This window comes from Bufo gargarizans, chromosome 6 (assembly GCF_014858855.1).
Source record: "Bufo gargarizans isolate SCDJY-AF-19 chromosome 6, ASM1485885v1, whole genome shotgun sequence".
Classification (NCBI taxonomy): domain Eukaryota; kingdom Metazoa; phylum Chordata; class Amphibia; order Anura; family Bufonidae; genus Bufo; species Bufo gargarizans.
Window position 1 is genome coordinate 383,061,839 of NC_058085.1, and position 19,474 is coordinate 383,081,312.

Sequence of the window (19,474 nt, forward strand, 5' to 3'; positions counted from 1 at the left end):
GACCGCAGCGGAGGGTCCCCGGAGGGGCTCCTTAGGCGCCGACGAGCCCTGGGGGTAACATCAGGGCTCCAACGTTCAGGTGGGGCAGACCTGCGAGCCCGAGGCCGCGCAGGGGGATCCTCCGGGCTAGCGGCAGGGACCCCCAACGATCCCATAAGATTCTGCTGCAGCCACTCCATGCCCCGATGTTCAGCAGCAGCGCGAACCGCGGCCAGCATATCCTCCAGGGAGGCCATAACCTCATAAACCAGCGTCCACAAACCACAACCGCCAACTTCCCTCAGGCTACTGACTGGTCAGATGGACCTCCCACTAAAATCCTGCATCTTATACGGCCCGGGAAAATGCCCTTTTGTCTTCCCCCCAAGTCAAGCCGCACTTCACTACGGCTGCGCCCCGCTCCGTTGCTTCTTCTGAGTGCATAACTGAACATAATTATTTGAAGGTTGACTTTTTTTGTATTAAAAACACTTTTCTTTTATTGGTCGGATGAAATATGCTAATTTTTTGAGATAGGAAATTTGGGTTTTCATGAGCTGTATGCCAAAATCATCAATATTAAAACAATAAAAGGCTTGAACTACTTCCGTTGGTGTGTAATGAATCTAAAATATATGAAAGTCTAATGTTTATCAGTACATTACAGAAAATAAAGAACTTTATCACAATATGTTAATTTTTTGAAAAGGACCTGTATATATATATATATATACATACAGTACAGACCAAAAGTTTGGATACACCTTCTCATTCAAAGAGTTTTCTTTATTTTCATGACAATGAAAATTGTAGATTCACACTGAAGGCATCAAACCTATGAATTAACTCATGTGGAATTATATACATAACAAACAAGTGTGAAACAACTGAAAATATGTCATATTCTAGGTTCTTTAAAGTAGCCACCTTTTGCTTTGATTACTGCTTTGCACACTCTTGGCATTCTCTTGATGAGCTTCAAGAGGTAGTCACCTGAAATGGTTTTCACTTCACAGGTGTGCCCTGTCAGGTTTAATAAGTGGGATTTCTTGCCTTATAAATTGGGTTGGTACCATCAGTTGCGTTGTGGAGAAGTCAGGTGGATACACAGCTGATAGTCCTTCTGAATAGACTGTTAGAATTTGTATTATGGCAAGAAAAAAGCAGCTAAGCAAAGAAAAACGAGTGGCCATCATTACTTTAAGAAATGAAGGTCAGTCAGCCAAAAAATTGGGAAAACTTTGAAAGTAAGGGCTATTTGACCATGAAGGAGAGTGATGGGGTGCTGCGCCAGATGACCTGGCCTCCACAGTCACCGGACCTGAACCCAATCGAGATGGTTTGCTGTGAGCTGGCCCGCAGAGTGAAGGCAAATGGGCCAACAAGTGCTAAGCATCTCTGGGAACTCCTTCAAGACTGTTGGAAGACCATTTCAGGTGACTACCTCTTGAAGCTCATCAAGAGAATGCCAAGAGTGTGCAAAGCAGTAATCAAAGCAAAAGGTGGCTACTTTAAAGAACCTAGAATATGACATATTTTCAGTTGTTTCACACTTGTTTGTTTTGTATATAATTCCACATGTGTTAATTCATAGTTTTGATGCCTTCATAGTCATGAAAATAAAGAAAACTCTTTGAATGAGAAGGTGTGTCCAAACTTTTGGTCTGTACTGTATATAAATATTTATGGACGTATATGTGTGTGTATGTATGTTCCGCGAAAACTAAAAAATGCAACCACCCATTTCAACGAAACTTTGTATACACATCCAGGGCCGGTTCTAGGTGAAATGGGGCCCTGGGGCGGAAAACAATTAGGGCCCCCCCCACATGACACTTGCTGACTTTAACGTCCCATATTGTAAACAAATGCAAGTGGCAAAGCAACATGTACAAGTAAAATTCCCCCCAAATGCACATTTCTCCAGTCCAACTGATTCCAAACAGAACCAGGGTGGGCTAGTACACTGGCACGGGTGAGATAGTGCCTGGGATGGATCCGATCTAGTTTAATCAACCAACCTACCAGACTGGGATGGATCCCGATCCAGTTTAATCAACCAACCAGTTACTGGTAGGTTGGTTGATTAAACTGGATCGGATCCATCCCAGGCACCATCTCACCCGTCCCAGTTCCAGTATACTAGCCCGCCCTGGTTCTGTTTGGACAGTTGGACTGGAGAAATGTGCATTTGGGGGGGGAGGGGGCCAGTTACTGGTAGGTTGGTTGATTAAACTGGGTCGAATCCATCCCACCCGTCCCAGTGCCAGTATACTAGCCCGGCCCACCCTGGTTCTGTTTGGACAGTTGGACTGGAGAAATGTGCATTTGGGGGGGGGAGGGGGCCAGTTACTGGTAGGTTGGTTGATTAAACTGGGTCGAATCCATCCCACCCGTCCCAGTGCTAGTATACTAGCCCGGCCCACCCTGGTTCTGTTTGGACAGTTGGACTGGAGAAATGTGCATTTGGGGGGGGGCAGTTACTGAGTAACTGCCACCCCCCCCCCCCACCCCCCAAAATGCACATTTCTCCAGTCTAACTGACTCCAAACACAAACAGAACCAGGGCCGCAGGGCGGGCTAGTAGTACACTGGGAGGGCCCGGACGGGTGAGATGGTGCCTGGGACTAAGTCAGTGAGTGGGAAACTGGGAATGGATGGATGGATCATGTATCCGATCCAGTTTAAATTAACAACAAAACAATATAACCAATGAACCTACCAGACAGAGACAGTAACTGTAACTGGTCTGTGATGACTGACTTCTGTAGACTGGACTTGGATTCTTGGAAGAAGTTGGAACTTCAGTGGAAGTTTGGAACTTGGCTGGGGGCTGGCTGCCTTCTGACTGTGGGCGGTCAGATTGGGCTGTGGCTGGCTGCCAATGGCGCTTGCTTTGCTTGCTCCTTCAATCCAAGTTCTCTGCTCTGGGCAGGGGGGGCTGAGCCTGTGGCAATGTACGTCAGCCAGATGCTAGACGTGCCTGCCTTGCCTGTGCCGTGCATGCCGCTGCTCCAGTCTCGAATCTCTTAAAAGAGACAAGCAGCGCAGAGCAGGCACAGCGGCCGCCGGCGCCCAGCGGGGGGCCCCTCCACTCCAGACTCCAGCCCAGTTTTAATTACATTACTGCGGCACGGCGCCGTCTCCAAACAGGACCGCCGGGGCCACCCGGCGCCACACAGGCACACAATAGAATTATAGATATAGTAGTAGTTGCGGCTGGGCCGGCGCTGGGGGTCCCTAAGGAGTCGGGGGCCCGGGGGCAATTGCCCCCCTTGCCTCTATGGTAGCACTGGCCCTGTACACATCCCTTGCTACCTGAAAATAAATCCTGCAGGGGTCTCAGGTCTCTAGGACGTACCGTTCTCGAAATATTCCCAGAAAATGACCTGCATTATCTAATACAAGCCTGCCAGCCTTTCACTTAAATCCTAACTGCCATTACCACGGTCACATGTCCCTTATCAGCCAATAGCAGCTCGCAGGTCCTACTACATTGTAATCGATTTAAATTGTGCCATTAGAAAGTACTACTTGTCCTACACAAACAAGCCTCATTAAGGCTATAAGAACGGAAAATTAAAAAAGTTATGGCTCTGGAAAGTGGGGAGTGGAAAATGAAAACGCAAAAACTGAAAATCGTCTGATTCTCTAAGGGTTAATGTGAATATTTGAACTGTCAAAATAACTGATTTACCTGAAGCACTGTCAGCGTTGTTCACACAGAGCTCCTGACGTAGTTCTTTACATTCAGTATTACTTTGTTTTGTTGGATGGTGGTTATAAAGGCGCTGACAAACTGAAAGACACAGAAGTCAACCAGACATCAAAGAGTGAAAAATACACCTTCGAGTGAGACACTGGATCATTGAAAAAAATATATATTGTGGGGGTTTTAATTCCGTCACTGTGCACACATACACGCGTGTCAGTTCACTCTTCACCACAGGCAGTGTTTATTTCAGAAAACAGCAGTAAACATGTTTAAACTTTAGCTTTAGGCTTTCTTCAGCCCGCAAATAGTACATAACATAAAGTCCCACATTTTGTGTTCAGTCCAAATCAGAAACAACAATACGATCTCACCACTCTCTGGTGTCTTTCAGAGACCAAATCCTCCCTCTCAGCTTGTTCAGCTTTCAGTTAGCCTGTGCAGACTTGTGATCTCCTCAGCTGAGATTCCCACATCCTTTTTAACCGCACAGTAGGAAAACCCTGGATGGAGTACGGGAGTGACCTGTCCCACCCAAGCTCTCTGGTCACTCCTAAAACCCAGACCCAAAATCCACTTTAATGAAAACCTCCCAGCAACCTAATGTTACTGGTATACTTACTTCCGGGAATTATATCACTGAGGCATACATTCTCAGTGAGACGTACTGACCATCCACGATTCTTCCCTCTGGGCTACTACATACCCTCCCCCTCTGCCTAAAGCCGAGGGGCTGGGCACCTGTTACCATCAAACAATGTACCCTTGATAAAGCATCGGCATTCCCATGCAACTTCCCGGACCTGTGTTCTATATAAAAATTGAAATCCTGTAACGTCAGAAACCATCTCATTACTCTGGCATTACTCCCCTTTTTCTCAGACATCCACTTTAGTGGTGCATGATCTGAAACTAATCTGAACCTCCTACCCAGTAGATAATATCTAAGGGTGTCCAGTGCCCACTTTATCGCCAAACATTCTTTTTCCACAATAGAATAATTTTTTTCGCAGGGGGTAAGTTTTCGGCTCAGATATAACACCGGGTGTTCTTCCCCCCTAACCTCTTGGGACATCACAGCGCCTAGACCTACCTCTGAGGCATCTGTCTGCACTATGAACTCCTTACTAAAATCTGGGGCCACTAATACTGGCTGCTGGCATAACTGTAGCTTAAGCGCGTTAAATGCCTGTTCTGCTTCCGGGGTCCATCTAGCCATGACTGACTTTGTCCCTTTTGTAAGCTCCGTTAGCGGGGCAGCTATTGTAGCAAAATTCGGTACAAATCGTCTGTAATAGCCCACTATTCCCAAGAAAGCTTTTATCTGTTTTTTTGTAAGTGGACGTGGCCAGGTTTGAATTGCTTCCACTTTGTTAATCTGGGGTTTAATCAGACCTCTCCCTACTACATACCCGAGATATCTGGCCTCTTCCATACCCATGGCACATTTTTTGGGGTTTATGGTAAATCCGGCTGTTCTTAGGGAATCTAGTATGGCTTGAACTTTACCCAGGTGACTCTCCCAATCTGGGCTAAAGATGACGATATTGTCCAGGTATGCAGCTGCATACTTTTTGTGAGGGCCTAAGATCCTGTCCATAGCCCTTTGGAACGTAGCTGGGGCACCTTGTAAACCGAATGGCATCCTTACATATTGGTAACACCCTTCAGGTGTGGAAAAGGCAGTCTTTTCTTTAGCATCCTTTGATAGAGGGATCTGCCAATACCCTTTTGTTAGGTCTAACGTAGTAATATACCGCGCTGGACCTAACCTCTCAATGAGTTAGTCTACTCTTGGCATAGGGTAGGCCAAGAGTAATCATTACAGAACCGCCATTCCCCAGTCGGTTTTGGTACCAAAACTATTGGACTGGACCACCCACTCCGGGACTCCTCAATCACTCCTAGCTCTAACATCCTTTAGATCTCTTGTGATATTACTTCCTTACGAGCCTCAGGGATTCTATAGGGTTTTATGTTTACTCGAACATGTGGTTTTGTTCGAATCTCATGCTCAATACAATTAGTGAGACCTGGCAAATCCGAGAACAAATCTCTATTCTGTTGTAGCAGTTCCTTACATTGCTGTTTTTGGGATTTGGAGAGGGTCTCCGCAATTGTGACATCCTGACTGTTACTTTTAGCCTCTACCACCAAACAGGTCATTTCCAGGGAGTTTCGATCTTTCCACGGTTTTAACAAGTTCACATGATACAACTGGATGGGTTTTCTTTTCCCAGGCTGATGAACTTTGTAGTTAACTTCCCCAACTTTCTCAACCACCTCATAAGGCCCCTGCCACTTAGCTAGGAATTTGCTTTCCACCGTGGGTACCAAAACTAACACTCGGTCCCCTGGACTGAACTGCCTAACCTTGGCTGCCCTGTTATACACTCGAGCTTGGTTACCTTGAGCCCTCACTAGATGTTCTTTTATGGGCATGACCTTAGATATCCTCTCTTGCATTTGTGAAATGTGTTCCACTACACTTTTATATGGGGTAGTCTCATTTTCCCAGGTTTCCTTTGCCACATCTAGTAACCCCCGAGGGTGCCAAGCATATAACAATTCAAAAGGTGAAAACCCAGTGGAGGTTTGAGGAACCTCTCTAATAGAGAACAGTAAGTATGGTAGCAGACAGTCCCAATCACGACCATCCTTCTCTACCACCTTTTTTAACATACTCTTAAGTGTTTTATTGAAACGTTCTACTAGACCGTCTGTCTGCGGATGATATACTGATGTTCGCAGTTGTTTAATTTTTAACATCCGACATAACTCTTTCATGACTTTAGACATGAACGGTGTTCCCTGATCAGTTAATATCTCTTTTGGTATACCAGTTCTGGCAAACATCTGGAACAACTCTTTCGCAATGTTTTTTGATGAGGTATTTCTTAAAGGGACTGCTTCCGGGTATCTGGTGGCATAATCTACTACCACCAAAATATACTGATGACCTCTAGCTGACTTTACTAGGGGTCCTACGAGGTCCATTGCAATCCGTTCAAACGGAACTTCAATGATTGGCAGAGGGACCAAAGGACTTTTGAAATGAGGGATAGGGGCTGATACCTGGCAAGTGGGACACAACTGGCAATAGTCAGCTATTTCCTTATAACACCCCGGGCAATAAAATCGCTGCAGAATGCGTTCTTGGGTTTTAGCTGCCCCCAAGTGCCCCCCTAAAACATGCGAGTGGGCCATCCTTAATACCACTTGTCGATAAGGACTGGGTACTAGCAGTTGTTCCACTACTTCATCCCCCCTTTTGGTCACTCTATACAACATATCATTGTTTATGGCGAAGTGGGGAAACTGATTATCAGCCCCTGGACTTTGGGCAACCCCATTCAGAACTGATACATTCTCCCGGGCACCTTTCAAGGTAAGATCTCTGAGCTGTGCCTCTCCAAAATTGTCCCGAGACACTTCAAGATCCAGGACATCGGTCTCAGGGGTTAATTCCTCATCCTCCTCACCTAACATCACCGCTAATGGAGACCCTGATATAGTCCCAGGATACTCCAACACCTCTCCCACCACATCACAACTAGAATGCTCAGTACTTGACAGTTTCGTCGGGACCTTAGCGTTAGCCCACAGGTCCCAGAACAGCGGGAAGTCTCTTCCCAGTATCATCGGGTGCAGTAAGTCCTTTACAACTCCCACCTCATGCAGTACCGTACCACACATAGTGTTTATGGACACCTGAGCGACAGGATACTCCCGTGTGTCTCCATGGATGCACAACACTCCCACATGCCTTTCAGGATTTAATACATGAGGCACCATGGATGTCATCAAAGTGACCAAACTGCCGGAGTCCAAGAGGGCAGTCACTATAACACTGTTCACGGTCACTTGGCACACCTGGGGTCCTTCCTGGGCTTGGGTAACTGCACTGCACACAGGATGTGCAAAAAGAGAATAAGGTTGGCCGACACCGCACTCCATGGGCTCGGCAGACAAAGGGCAGTGCGCTGCTATATGTCCAGGAGCCTGACATCTCCAACAGATAATGGGGCCGGTCTGGACTCGGGTTCCAGTCTCCAACTTTTTCTTAAGCTGGGTTTTCCAGTTGGGTCTGGACTGTAGTCCTTTCTTGGGGAACCCAGTCCCGTTCTTGGTGCAGCGATATGGCCGACTCAATCCCCCTTATTTTCCAGGGAGTCCTCCACGCTGACATACCTTTCTACGAGGCCCACCAATTCGTCCGCAGTCTGGGGGTTTCCCTGGGCAACCCAACACTGTATGGGTTTTGGCAGCGTATGAAGGAACCGGTCCATCACCACTTTTTCCACCATTTGAGCTGGGGAGGATGACTCTGGTTGTAACCATTTTTGTACCAGGTGGAACAGATCGAACATTTGGGACCTGGGAGGCTTATCTTGGCAAAACTCCCAGCTGTGAACACGCTGCGCTCGGACTGCATCAGTCACCCCCTGCCGAGCAAGAATTTCTGCTTTTAGCTTGCTGTATTCTTTCGCATCTTGCAAGGTTAAATCATAATATGCTTTCTGAGGTTCTCCTGTTAAATATGGCGCCAACACTTCTGCCCACTGCTCGGGTGGGAGACTTTCCCTTTCTGCCACCCTTTCAAACACGGACAGGTACGCCTCAACGTCGTCCTCAGGTGTCAATTTTTGCAAAGTTTCCCTCACATTCTTTCGGGCTTTAACACTGCCATTTTGACTGGGAAGGCTCACCCCCTCCTGAGATTTGATGGCCTCAGTCAATACAGACATCTGTCGTATCAGTAGCTGATTTGTCTCCTGCTGGGCTTGCATAGCCTCCATATGGGCTCTCTGCTGTTGAGCAGTAGCCTGTTGCTGTAGCAAGTTAGCCTGCACCAATTGCTTTACTAAATCCTCCATGTTTGGACGTTCAGACTGTAATTTCGCTGCAGTTTTTACCCAGGACATGTACCTCCTACAACTGCTGGTGGCTGCGATTTCTAGGAGCGTTTTGCCCGCATCCGACACCAATTGTGGGGGTTTTAATTCCGTCACTGTGCACACATACACGCATGTCAGTTCACTCTTCACCACAGGCAGTGTTTATTTCAGAAAACAGCAGTAAACATGTCCAAACTTTAGCTTTAGGCTTTCTTCAGCCTGCAAATAGTACATAACATAAAGTCCCACATTTTGTGTTCAGTCCAAATCAGAAACAACAATACGATCTCACCACTCTCTGGTGTCTTTCAGAGACCAAATCCTCCCTCTCAGCTTGTTCAGCTTTCAGTTAGCCTGTGCAGACTTGTGATCTCCTCAGCTGAGATTCCCACATCCTTTTTAACCACACAGTAGGAAAACCTTGGATGGAGTACGGGAGTGACCTGTCCCACCCAAGCTCTCTGGTCACTCCTAAAACCCGGACCCAAAATCCACTTTAATGAAAACCTCCCAGCAACCTAATGTTACTGGTATACTTACTTCCGGGAATTATATCACTGAGGCATACATTCTCAGTGAGACGTACTGACCATCCACGATTCTTCCCTCTGGGCTACTACAATATATATAATTTTTTTAGCATTTAGCAGAAGCAGAATCCAATAAACATAACATGTAATGCATTGTACTAGTGGAAAGGAGCATCTTGCTTACCTTCCTGCAGCCTGTCGCTTCCTCTCTCTGCCTGCAGGCTATCTGCAAATCTCCTATCAGAGACTCCTCACTCAGTGGTGGGAAAGAAAGGGATGCAGCTACAGTATCTCTGGTGGAGAGCAGTGCAGTACATCAATGGCGTGCTTAGGTTGTTGGGCACCTGGGGTTGGTCATTCATCTGGCACCCCACCCCCCAATACTTAAAAAAAAACTTACCCCCTCACAGTAGTATTGCCCTCATTGTACAACCTTCACAGTAGTTTTGTACAGATGTGTGCCCCCTAACAGTAGTTATGCCCACATTGTGCCCCCTTAAAGTACTTATCCCTTCATTGTGCCCCTTTCACAGTAGTAATGCCCTATCTGTGCCCCCTTCATAGTAATAATCCCCATTCTGACCCCTTCACAGTAATAATGCCCTCTGTGCCCCCATCATAGTAGAAATGCCCATTGTGCTCCCTTCACATTAGTAATGCCCTCTGTGCCCCCATCATAGTAGAAATGCCCATTGTGCCCCCTTCACATTAGTAATGCCCATTGTGCCCCCTCCATAGTAAAATTGCCCATTGTGCCCAATTCACATTAGTATAGCCCATTGTGCACCCTCTGTGTTAAAAAAAACCCCAGTAACTTCTCACTTGTCCTGTTTCTGAGGCTCACAGTACAGTACATGTAGTAGAGGTAGAGAGCAGTACAGCACATGTAGTAGAGGTAGAGAGCAGTACAGCACATGTAGTAGAGGTAGAGAGCAGTACAATACATGTAGTAGAGGTAGAGAGCAGTACAGTACATGTAGTACAGGTAGAGAGCAGTACAGTACATGTAGTACAGGTAGAGAGCAGTCCAGTTCAGCATATGTTGTTCTAGAACCCGAACTGGATACAAAATAGCACTCCAAACTGGAACCTCGCGAATAGCTGCTAGCAGACGAACAGGAAAAGCATACAATCAGCTTACACTCCTGGCAATCAGTCTCTAACAGCATACAGGGAATCCCCCCAATAACGAGACAAGGCTCCGTGTTGAGGGTCAAGCAGTGGTCTGACGTGCTGGCACATCCAGCCTGGTTTTTATTACAGTTGTTGCAAATACAGGACAGATACAACACATCCCCACAATGCATCATGGTTTCCTCCTCTCTGTCCCAGAGACAACCGAGAAGTAATCCAATTATCTCTCAGGACAAAGGGAAATCGCCAATACACATGTGGAGACAACAGGACAGACATCACCATTTAAACACACAATGGGACAATAGAAACACACCCACACAAAATCTTCCCCTCTGCCGGTGATGATTATTGAACACAATGGCGAATATAATTATCAAAGGCAGAGAAATACAGTTTTATAAAACATATCACAGGAACCCCAAAACATGCAATAACCCCATAACCAATATATCCTCGGAACTGGGGGATCTGGGTGAACCACATATCCAAAATTCACCCACATCCGTTCAGTAGTTTGGAAGATACAGTTTTATGCCAGTTACACCAAAAATATACAAGTTATACAGAAAATAGTCACTAATAAATGTGTCCCCTGTTTGGTAATTTCAAACTACTGAATGATGTCTCTGTGCACCAAATACAGGCAAGATAGCACCGTGCTGAAAAGTCAGAACAGTGTCTGTGAGTTAAAATAGCCGCTATCTATTGTTCTCACCATGTGCTTCATCCATTGTTCTCACCATGGTAATAGTAAAATCCAAGCAAGTGAGGCAAATGATGCAATCCAGGGACAGAGGGCTCAGTCCCAAGTGCCTTAAGACCCAATAACTTAAGGGCCCATAATCCCAGGGCAGGAGGCTGGCAAACAGCCCCCTCCAAAACACCATGGCGAGGTTGGTTTCGCCACACATCTCCCCATCCCAGGGAAGACTAACCAGATACCTGACCTCACGGTCAGTACCTGAGTTAGTCTGGCAGCCCACCCACAACCCAATACTGGACCTGTTGAATTTAGTAGCCTGTCTCTGTCCAGTGAATCCACCAAGATTATATTGGTAGCTGGTACTCCCGGTCTCTGTGTTGCTCCCTGGCTTGGAGTGGAGGTTGCTTTGTGGGCAGGTATCAGTGGTACTCTGCCCTGGTGCCAGTGTTACCATGGAAGAAGCCTGGTTGGAGCCTGGTTGTTGGAGGGGGAGACCGACTGTCTCCGCTCCCAATACAGTTTCCTGCTGCTGGGGAAAGAAGACTGGGCTCTCTATTCCCTGCTGGACACTCTGCCGCTGGGGGACAGGACCGACTGTCTCTGCCCCCTGTAACTCCGCCTGCCGCTGGGGAATGGAGACTGGGCTCCCAATTCCCTGTACATCACACAGCGCTGGGGAATGGAGACTGGGCTCCCAATTCCCAAAAAATCATGCTGCTGCTGGGGGGGCAGGAACAACTACCTCTGCCCCCTGTAACTCAGCCTGCCGCTGGGGAGGGAGGATGCTGCTCTCCTCTCCCTGCATTTCACACTGCCTTCCCGGCATATCACTCTGGTGCTGGGGGGCAGGAACAACTACCTATGCCCCCTGTAACTCAGCCTGCCGCTGGGGAGGGAGGACGCTGCTCTCCTCTCCCTGCAATTCACACTGCCGCTGGGGAATGGAGACTGGGCTCCCAATTCCCTGCAATTCACACAGCCGCTGGGGAATGGAGACTAGGGCTCCCAATTCCCTGCAATTCACACTGCCACTGGGGAATGGAGACTGGGCTCCCTCTGTCCCGCAACTGTAACTTCCGATAGAGGTCCACCCAACGTGGCAGCTGACCGTCATCTTACTGCCCAGTATAGTAGGGTCTTGAACACTAGACTCCTCACGAACTTCACGGATTTCTCAGCTGGATTGGGTCCAAAGAAGTTCAGCCGCAACCACATCATACGGTCAAATACCTCAACAGAGTATCTGTACTCCACTGCTGGTTCCATCCTGGTGCTTTTAGGGTCGCTGTACTGAGACATGCGTTGCCCTTAAGTTGTAAAATCCAAAGAAATGGTGTCTCCTGTAGCTGTCCTTCTGGCTGTAGGGATGATCCCGCTGCTTGCCACCAATTGTAACGGACCGTTTCAGCAGACAAGGGGTTAAAATCCGTTTAGGCGATATGCCCCTTTCTGAGAGACAGGCACAGCTACTGCAGAACACCAAACTCCCGAACTGGATACAAAATAGCACTCCAAACTGGAACCTCGCGAATAGCTGCCAGCAGACGAACAGGAAAAGCATACAGTCAGCTTACACTCCTGGCAATCAGTCTCTAACAGCATACAGGGAATCCCCCCCAATACAGAGACAAGGCTCCGTGTTGAGGGTCAAGCAGTGGTCTGACTTGCTGGCACACCCAGCCTGGTTTTTATTACAGTTGTTGCAAATACAGGACAGATACAACACATCCCCACAATGCATCATGGTTTCCTCCTCTCTGTCCCAGAGACAACCGAGAAGTAATCCAATTATCTCTCAGGACAAAGGGAAATCGCCAATACACATGTGGAGACAACAGGACAGACATCACCATTTAAACACACAATGGGACAATAGAAACACACCCACACAAAATCCTCCCCTCTGCCGATGATGACTATTGAACACAAGGGCGAATATAATTATCAAAGGCAGAGAAATACAGTTTTTTTTTAAAACATATCACAGGAACCCCAAAACATGCAATAGCCCCATAACCAATATATCCTCGGAACCGGGGGATCTGGGTGAACCACATATCCAAAATTTACCCACATCCGTTCAGTAGTTTGGAAGATACCGTTTTATGCCAGTTACACCGAAAATATACAAGTTATACAGAAAATAGTCACTAATAAATGTGTCCCCTGTTTGGTAGTTTCAAACTACTGAATGATGTCTCTGTGCACCAAATACAGGCAAGATAGCACCGTGTTGAAAAGTCAGAACAGTGTCTGTGAGTTAAAATGGCCGCTATCTATTGTTCTCACCATGGGAATAGTAAAATCCAAGCAAGTAAGGCAAATGATGCAATCCAGGGACAGAGGACTCCGTCCCAAGTGCCTTAAGACCCAATAACTTAAGGGGCCATAATCCCAGGGCAGGAGGCTGGCAAGATTAATTCCTGAGCAATGCCGGGTCATCAGCTAGTGTGTATATATATATATTTAGGTGAACTAGGTTGGGTAGATATATACATATAAACACTCACCTAGACATACACGAGTGTGAAAACACTTCCTGCGCTGTTGTAAAAAATATAATAGTAAAATATAAAAAATAAATAAAGATATTAGTATTGCAGGCTAGCTTTTATATATATAGGTGTAGAAGATTAGGTAGGTTATATAAAGGAGAAGCGTATGGGCTCTCTTATAGATGGAATCACATAGACTGGATGTAGGATAATAAAATCAATGTGGTTTTTAATAAATGAAATCAACATGCATCAATTTACAGTAATCTAAAAAAATAGATATTAAAAAAACTGCTCAGTAAATACTCAATAAAAATGTTCTAAATGGTGAGGTTGATATACTTGATCAATGAGATGCTGTCCACATGTCAGGTCAGCTGATATACTGTAGAAAACCTGTGATGAGGTTAGTCCAAATATTGTATAACACCTGTAGCGGTGTACTGGAAGATCCGCACAGCAGATTGCTGTAGAATTACAACCAGCTTTCCTGGTGACACTAGTGAGTGAACTGGATGATACACAAGTCGGGTGCGTCTTCTTAAAAAGTGGTAGATGGAATTGGTATATTCCAAAACAAGTGAAAAAAAGGAAAATCGTGAAAAAAAGAAGGGGGAAATAGGATATACAGTACAGACCAAAAGTTTGGACACACCTTCTCATTCAAAGAGTTTTCTTTATTTTCATGACTATGAATAATCCAATAAATCCAATAAACTTCATTTCACTTCTCAGATATCACTGTGTGTGTCTCCTATATGATATATTTAACTGACATTTTTTATCGTAACAACCAACGATTTATACAGGAAAATCATGACGATTAACAAGGTTGCCCAAACTTTTGCATCCCACTGTATATACTACAGAGGACAGTATACTACTACAGAGGGATCTGGATAGATTGGAGGCTTGGGCAGATATGTGGCAGATGAGGTTTAACACTGACAAATGAAAGGTTATGCACATGGGAAGGAATAATGCAAGTCACCCGTACATACTAAATGGTAAAACACTCGGTAACACTGACATGGAAAAGGATCTAGGAATTTAATAAACAGCAAACTAAGCTGCAAAAACCAGTGTCAGGCAGCTGCTGCCAAGGCCAATAAGATAATGGGTTGCATCAAAAGGGGCATAGATGCCCGTGATGAGAACATAGTCCTACCACTTTACAAATCACTAGTCAGACCACACATGGAGTACTGTGTACAGTTCTGAGCTCCAGTGAACAAGGCAGACATAGCAGAGCTGGAGAGGGTCCAGAGGAGGGCAACTAAAGTAATAACTGGAATGGGGGGACTACAGTACCCTGAAAGATTATCAAAATTAGGGTTATTCACTTTAGAAAAAAGACGACTGAAGGGTGATCTAATTAATATGTATAAATATATCAGGGGTCAGTACAGAGATCACTCCCATCATCTGTTATCCCCAGGACTGTGACTGTGACGAGGGGACATCCTCTGCGTCTGGAGGAAAGAAGGTTTGTACACAAACATAGAAGAGGATTCTTTACGGTAAGAGCAGTGAGACTATGGAGCTCTCTGCCTGAGGAGGTGGTGATGGTGAGTACAATAAAGGAATTCAAGAGGGGCCTGGATGTATTTCTGGAGTGTAATAATATTACAGGCTATAGCTACTAGAGAGGGGTCGCTGATCCAGGGAGTTATTCTGATGCCTGATTGGAGTCGGGAAGGAATTTTTTATTCCCCTAAAGTGAGGAAAATTGGCTTCTACCTCACAGTTTTGCCTTCCTCTGGTTCAACTTGCAGGATGACAGGCCGAACTGGAAGGACAAATGTCCTTTTTTGGCCTTATGTACTATGTTACTATGTTACTATTAAGGAGAAACATGCCCTAGATCATTTGTTAGATGATAAATCCCTTATATTTAAACCGGCTGATAAGGGGGCAGCCCTGGTTGTTTTAGACAAGGAGTATTACATATCTGAAATCTTGGGACAATTGAGAGATACAGACACCTATCAGATATTACAGGTTGACCCTGTCTATCGCATTAAATAAATGCCTCCGATTATTGTGAATACAGCTACAGAGAATGGAGTCATCGATGCAAAGTTGGGCGAATTAATCATCATCCTATTACTCCTGTTTTTTTATACACTGCCCAAAGTGCAAAAATCTATTACCCAACTGCCTGCCCGTCCCATCGTGGGATTGACTGACTCTATCCTCTCCCCACCAGCGAGTTTCCTTGAAAGGGTACTAACACCACTCTTAAGTGCTCCTCTCCACCTATTTCATTGGTGGCGTTTGACTACGAATGCATGTAGTCTCTAACAAAGTTATTGGGCATAGTATTTTAATTATTGACTAATAAAAGTTACTCTTAAGGTAATCCTACTATTCAATTATATTCTTATTAATTATGGGTGCCATATACATTACCATGATTTGACTGGTCTTAATCCCAGACAAGTGATCATTCTGATTTACGTTTAATAGGTATGGCAGGATTTCTGGCAACAGGTTTAGATAAGAATCAATGGTTATCTGAAGCAGGTGATGTTTTTTCAGATAAAACCCTTTCCCTGAAGAGATATACCCCCTCCTTTAAAGCCGCCTTCAAGGAACTAACTAAAACTTTTAAGGAACAGATTAGCTCCTGGTGGGAGATACAATCACTCGAGAACTACCTGAAACATCAAATAGTTCCCAGGGGTCTAAGGATTACTCTGACTCCAGCGAGCAGGTGCAAGAGCTCAACATTGATGACCAAATGGGAGGAGGAAGCAACTAAAAGCTCCCTACGCTTCATGAACCTGCTACTTGAGGAAGAGAAAACAAATCTGGCCTTATTAGATATTAAACTGAAAGAGCAAATAGAGGTAACCAATAAAGAAATACAACTAAAAAACACGCTGGAGAGATATCAGTTTCACTTGAAGGAACGAAAGCACCGCCAGTTCAACAGAGACTTACAGGATTTTAGAGAAAACTGTGTATATACTACCATAGACCGGGGAGTACAAATAACGAGGAAACAGGACTCTGACGTCTCCTCAAGTGAAACTGATATATCCGAAAGTGATAAGGAAGGTTGCCAAATCCACTGCGGAAGAGGTCGGGGGCGGAGAAGAGGGAGGGGGGCACAAGGTGCATATGATAACAGCGGGCAACGTTTTTTAGAACAGGGAAATCCCTATCATTTAAGAAACCGCAATCAACCGAGATCCCCACCACCTGTGACCCCGTTACCAAACAGTGTGGGCAGATATTAAACTTATCATCCAGAAAACTCGTACAGGCAGAAATGGCGATACTTAACAAAGGCTTATCCTTTGTACCCACTTCATTTTTCAACCTATTTATTTGGACCAAGAATTTGAGCCTTTTTTGTAGGAAACTGAAATGGCACAAACATTTCGCCTTGGCCAATAGGCGGGAGAGTAGAGAGATGGGGATTCTGTCAGGTATTTTACAGGATGTTAAACTCTTATTCAGCTTAAGTGATAGCACCATGCAGGAGGGAAAAGGGCCCTTTACTACACTGAAAAATAGGAGCACTAGGTTACCACCAGTAGATGACCCCTCTTGCATTGATGTTTTTCTAAACTAGGTCTCCCAGGAACTGGAATATCTAACTTTTGATAAACCTAAGTTCAATTGTACCAAAGACGAATAGAAGGCATTGGAGAATTTAGAACGAGACAGTAAGGTCACGATCAAGCCTTCCGATAAAGGGGGCAATGTAGTCAACCTAGATACCTCCAAATACAAAAAACTTTTCCTGGAGCTCTTGGGAGACAAGGTCACTTATGAAATAATCAAGACTGACCCCACTGTCAAATATCAAAAAAATACTTACAACCATTCCTCTGTGAAGGTAAATCAGAGGGTTTAATCTTGGATGATGAATTTGACTTCCTCTACAAAAAGTACCTGACTACACAGACCTTCTATAGCCTCCCAAAAATTCATATGGGGGTCACACCCCTTAAAGGAAGACCCATAGTTTCCGGGGTTAACAGCCTTGGACAAAATGTAGGGATATACATTGACCGTATTTTGGCCCCCTTTGTCAAAACATTACCCTCTTATATTAGAGACACTGGGGACCTTTTGGGTCGTCTGGAAGGAATCTTTGTTGAAGGTGACACCTGGCTGGCCTCGATTGATGTGGAGGCGCTCTACTTCTCCATCCCACATCAATTTCGAGCACACAGCTGTTTGGTCCTGAGACTCCTGGAGTTTACACTTACCTGTAATTACTTTGTCTTCGGGGGGGGGGGTCTTATACCACCAGCTCAGGGACACAGTGATGGGGAGCCCCTGTGACCGTCGTATGCAAACCTGTTCCTGGGCTGGTGGGAGAGGACCATCGTATACGGTGACCCTCTGGCCCATGTGACGGATAACTTGGTCACATGGGTCAGATTCATCGATGACATTTTCCTCCTATGGAAGGGGGAGGCTGAGGACCTACATCACTTTGTGGGTATCCTCAATGTTAATGAGGTCGGCTTGCGATTCACCTTTGAGATGAAAAAAGATGTTCTCCCATTCCTGGATATTGTCATTATGAGAGGGAATCAGGGAGAATTGGTGACTAAAACTTATAGAAAACCTACCTCTACAAATTCCTTGTAGAATTGGAATAGCCACCACCCCCTCCCCCTCAAAAGGGGAATCCCCACCGGACAGTATTTAAGAATGAGGAGAAATTGCTCCACTGTGAATGACTTTAAACAACAAGCAGGGGACTTACGAGTTAGATTCAAAGAAAAGGGTTTTCCTGACTCGGTCCTCAAGCAAGCCTACCAAAGAGCCCGATTAAAAAATCGTACAGAACTACTGCACCCCAAAAAAACAAAAACTGCGGAAAACATTATACGGTTGAATGGTACCTACAATGGTGCAGCGGGGAAGTGAGAAGTGTCATCTCAAAACATTGCGGTACCCTTCTTTTGGACCCCGACATTAAACAAATTGTTGCACAACATGCACAAATCACGTATCGCAAGGGTCGCAGTCTCCGGGACCGTTTAGCGCATAGTCACTTTAGCGAAACCAGTGTTAATACAAATATATGGCTTAAACCTTTAGTTGGCTGTTTTCGCTGCAGTGGCTGTGTTGCCTGCCTCTTCATCTTGAAGGGCAAGGACTTCTTCAGTAATGTAACAGGCAAAATGTACTCCATTAAAGGCTTTCTCAATTGTAGATCAAGAGGAGTTATCTACAAGGCAACATGTCACTGTGGCCTAGAATATATTGGCAAAACCACTCAGGAATTTCGTAGACGGGTGGGAGAACATCTAGGGGACATCAGAAATGGTTGAGATACCCCACTGGCCAAACATGTAGAAGCCAGCCACAATGGAAGAACTGAGGGCATGACTTTTATGGCCATTGAACTTGTTCCTCCACTGAAAAGAGGAGGCAATTGGGACAGGAAAATCCTTCAAAGGGAAAGTTGGTGGATACTTGAATTGAAGACCGCTGTCACGGCTGAGGATGGGGAAAACCCTCAGCCGTGCGATGGCGGAAGATGGTAGCTGCTCGACCAGGACGACAGAATTAGGGAGCAGGTCACCTCCTAATCGCATCCCTAATCTGACCCTGACTCCTAGCTGTATGAGCCGACCCTTAAGGTAGGAGGGCTCATACTCCGGAACCTTGGAGTCCCTGCTAGCCCTCAAGTTGGCCCTAAACTAGGAGCAGGGTAAGACAACCTGTTCCTTCTGCATACGGAGGAACAGGAGTCTCACTGGCCAAGCTGCAAGGAAGGGAGAACAAATACAACCTATGGCAATGGCAGGAACTTGCCACAAACATAACACTCACCTGCCACAGACACAAAGCCTGGAACCCATGTGGAAGTACTGCTATCCACAAACAAAAGGACACAGCACACAACACACATCACACATGAACCCAGGACCATAAGGTGCAATAAAGAAGCATAAAGACAAACACATCTTATAAACACCAAACTACATTATTTTATGACCAGAAGTGTGGCTCCCACTGGCAGTTTGTAAATAAGGACCAGGAGG

The 19,474-nt window shown here is 45.6% G+C and overlaps 1 protein-coding gene across 2 annotated transcripts in view; it reads right to left on the bottom strand.

The window, feature by feature from the left end:
- LOC122940018 (killer cell lectin-like receptor subfamily B member 1A) overlaps positions 1 to 19,474 on the bottom strand; it is a 76,865-nt gene that overhangs the window by 10,521 nt on the left and 46,870 nt on the right. Inside the window, exons 1-2 of one of the 2 annotated variants that reach the window (XR_006390228.1) lie at positions 4,066 to 4,149; positions 3,677 to 3,778 (exon numbers count right to left, since the gene is read on the bottom strand). The gene's annotated coding sequence lies outside the window, so the exon portion shown is untranslated. Of the gene's footprint in view, positions 1 to 3,676; positions 3,779 to 4,065; positions 4,150 to 19,474 lie in introns of those variants that run through there. The other variant, XR_006390227.1, reaches the window with a different exon arrangement.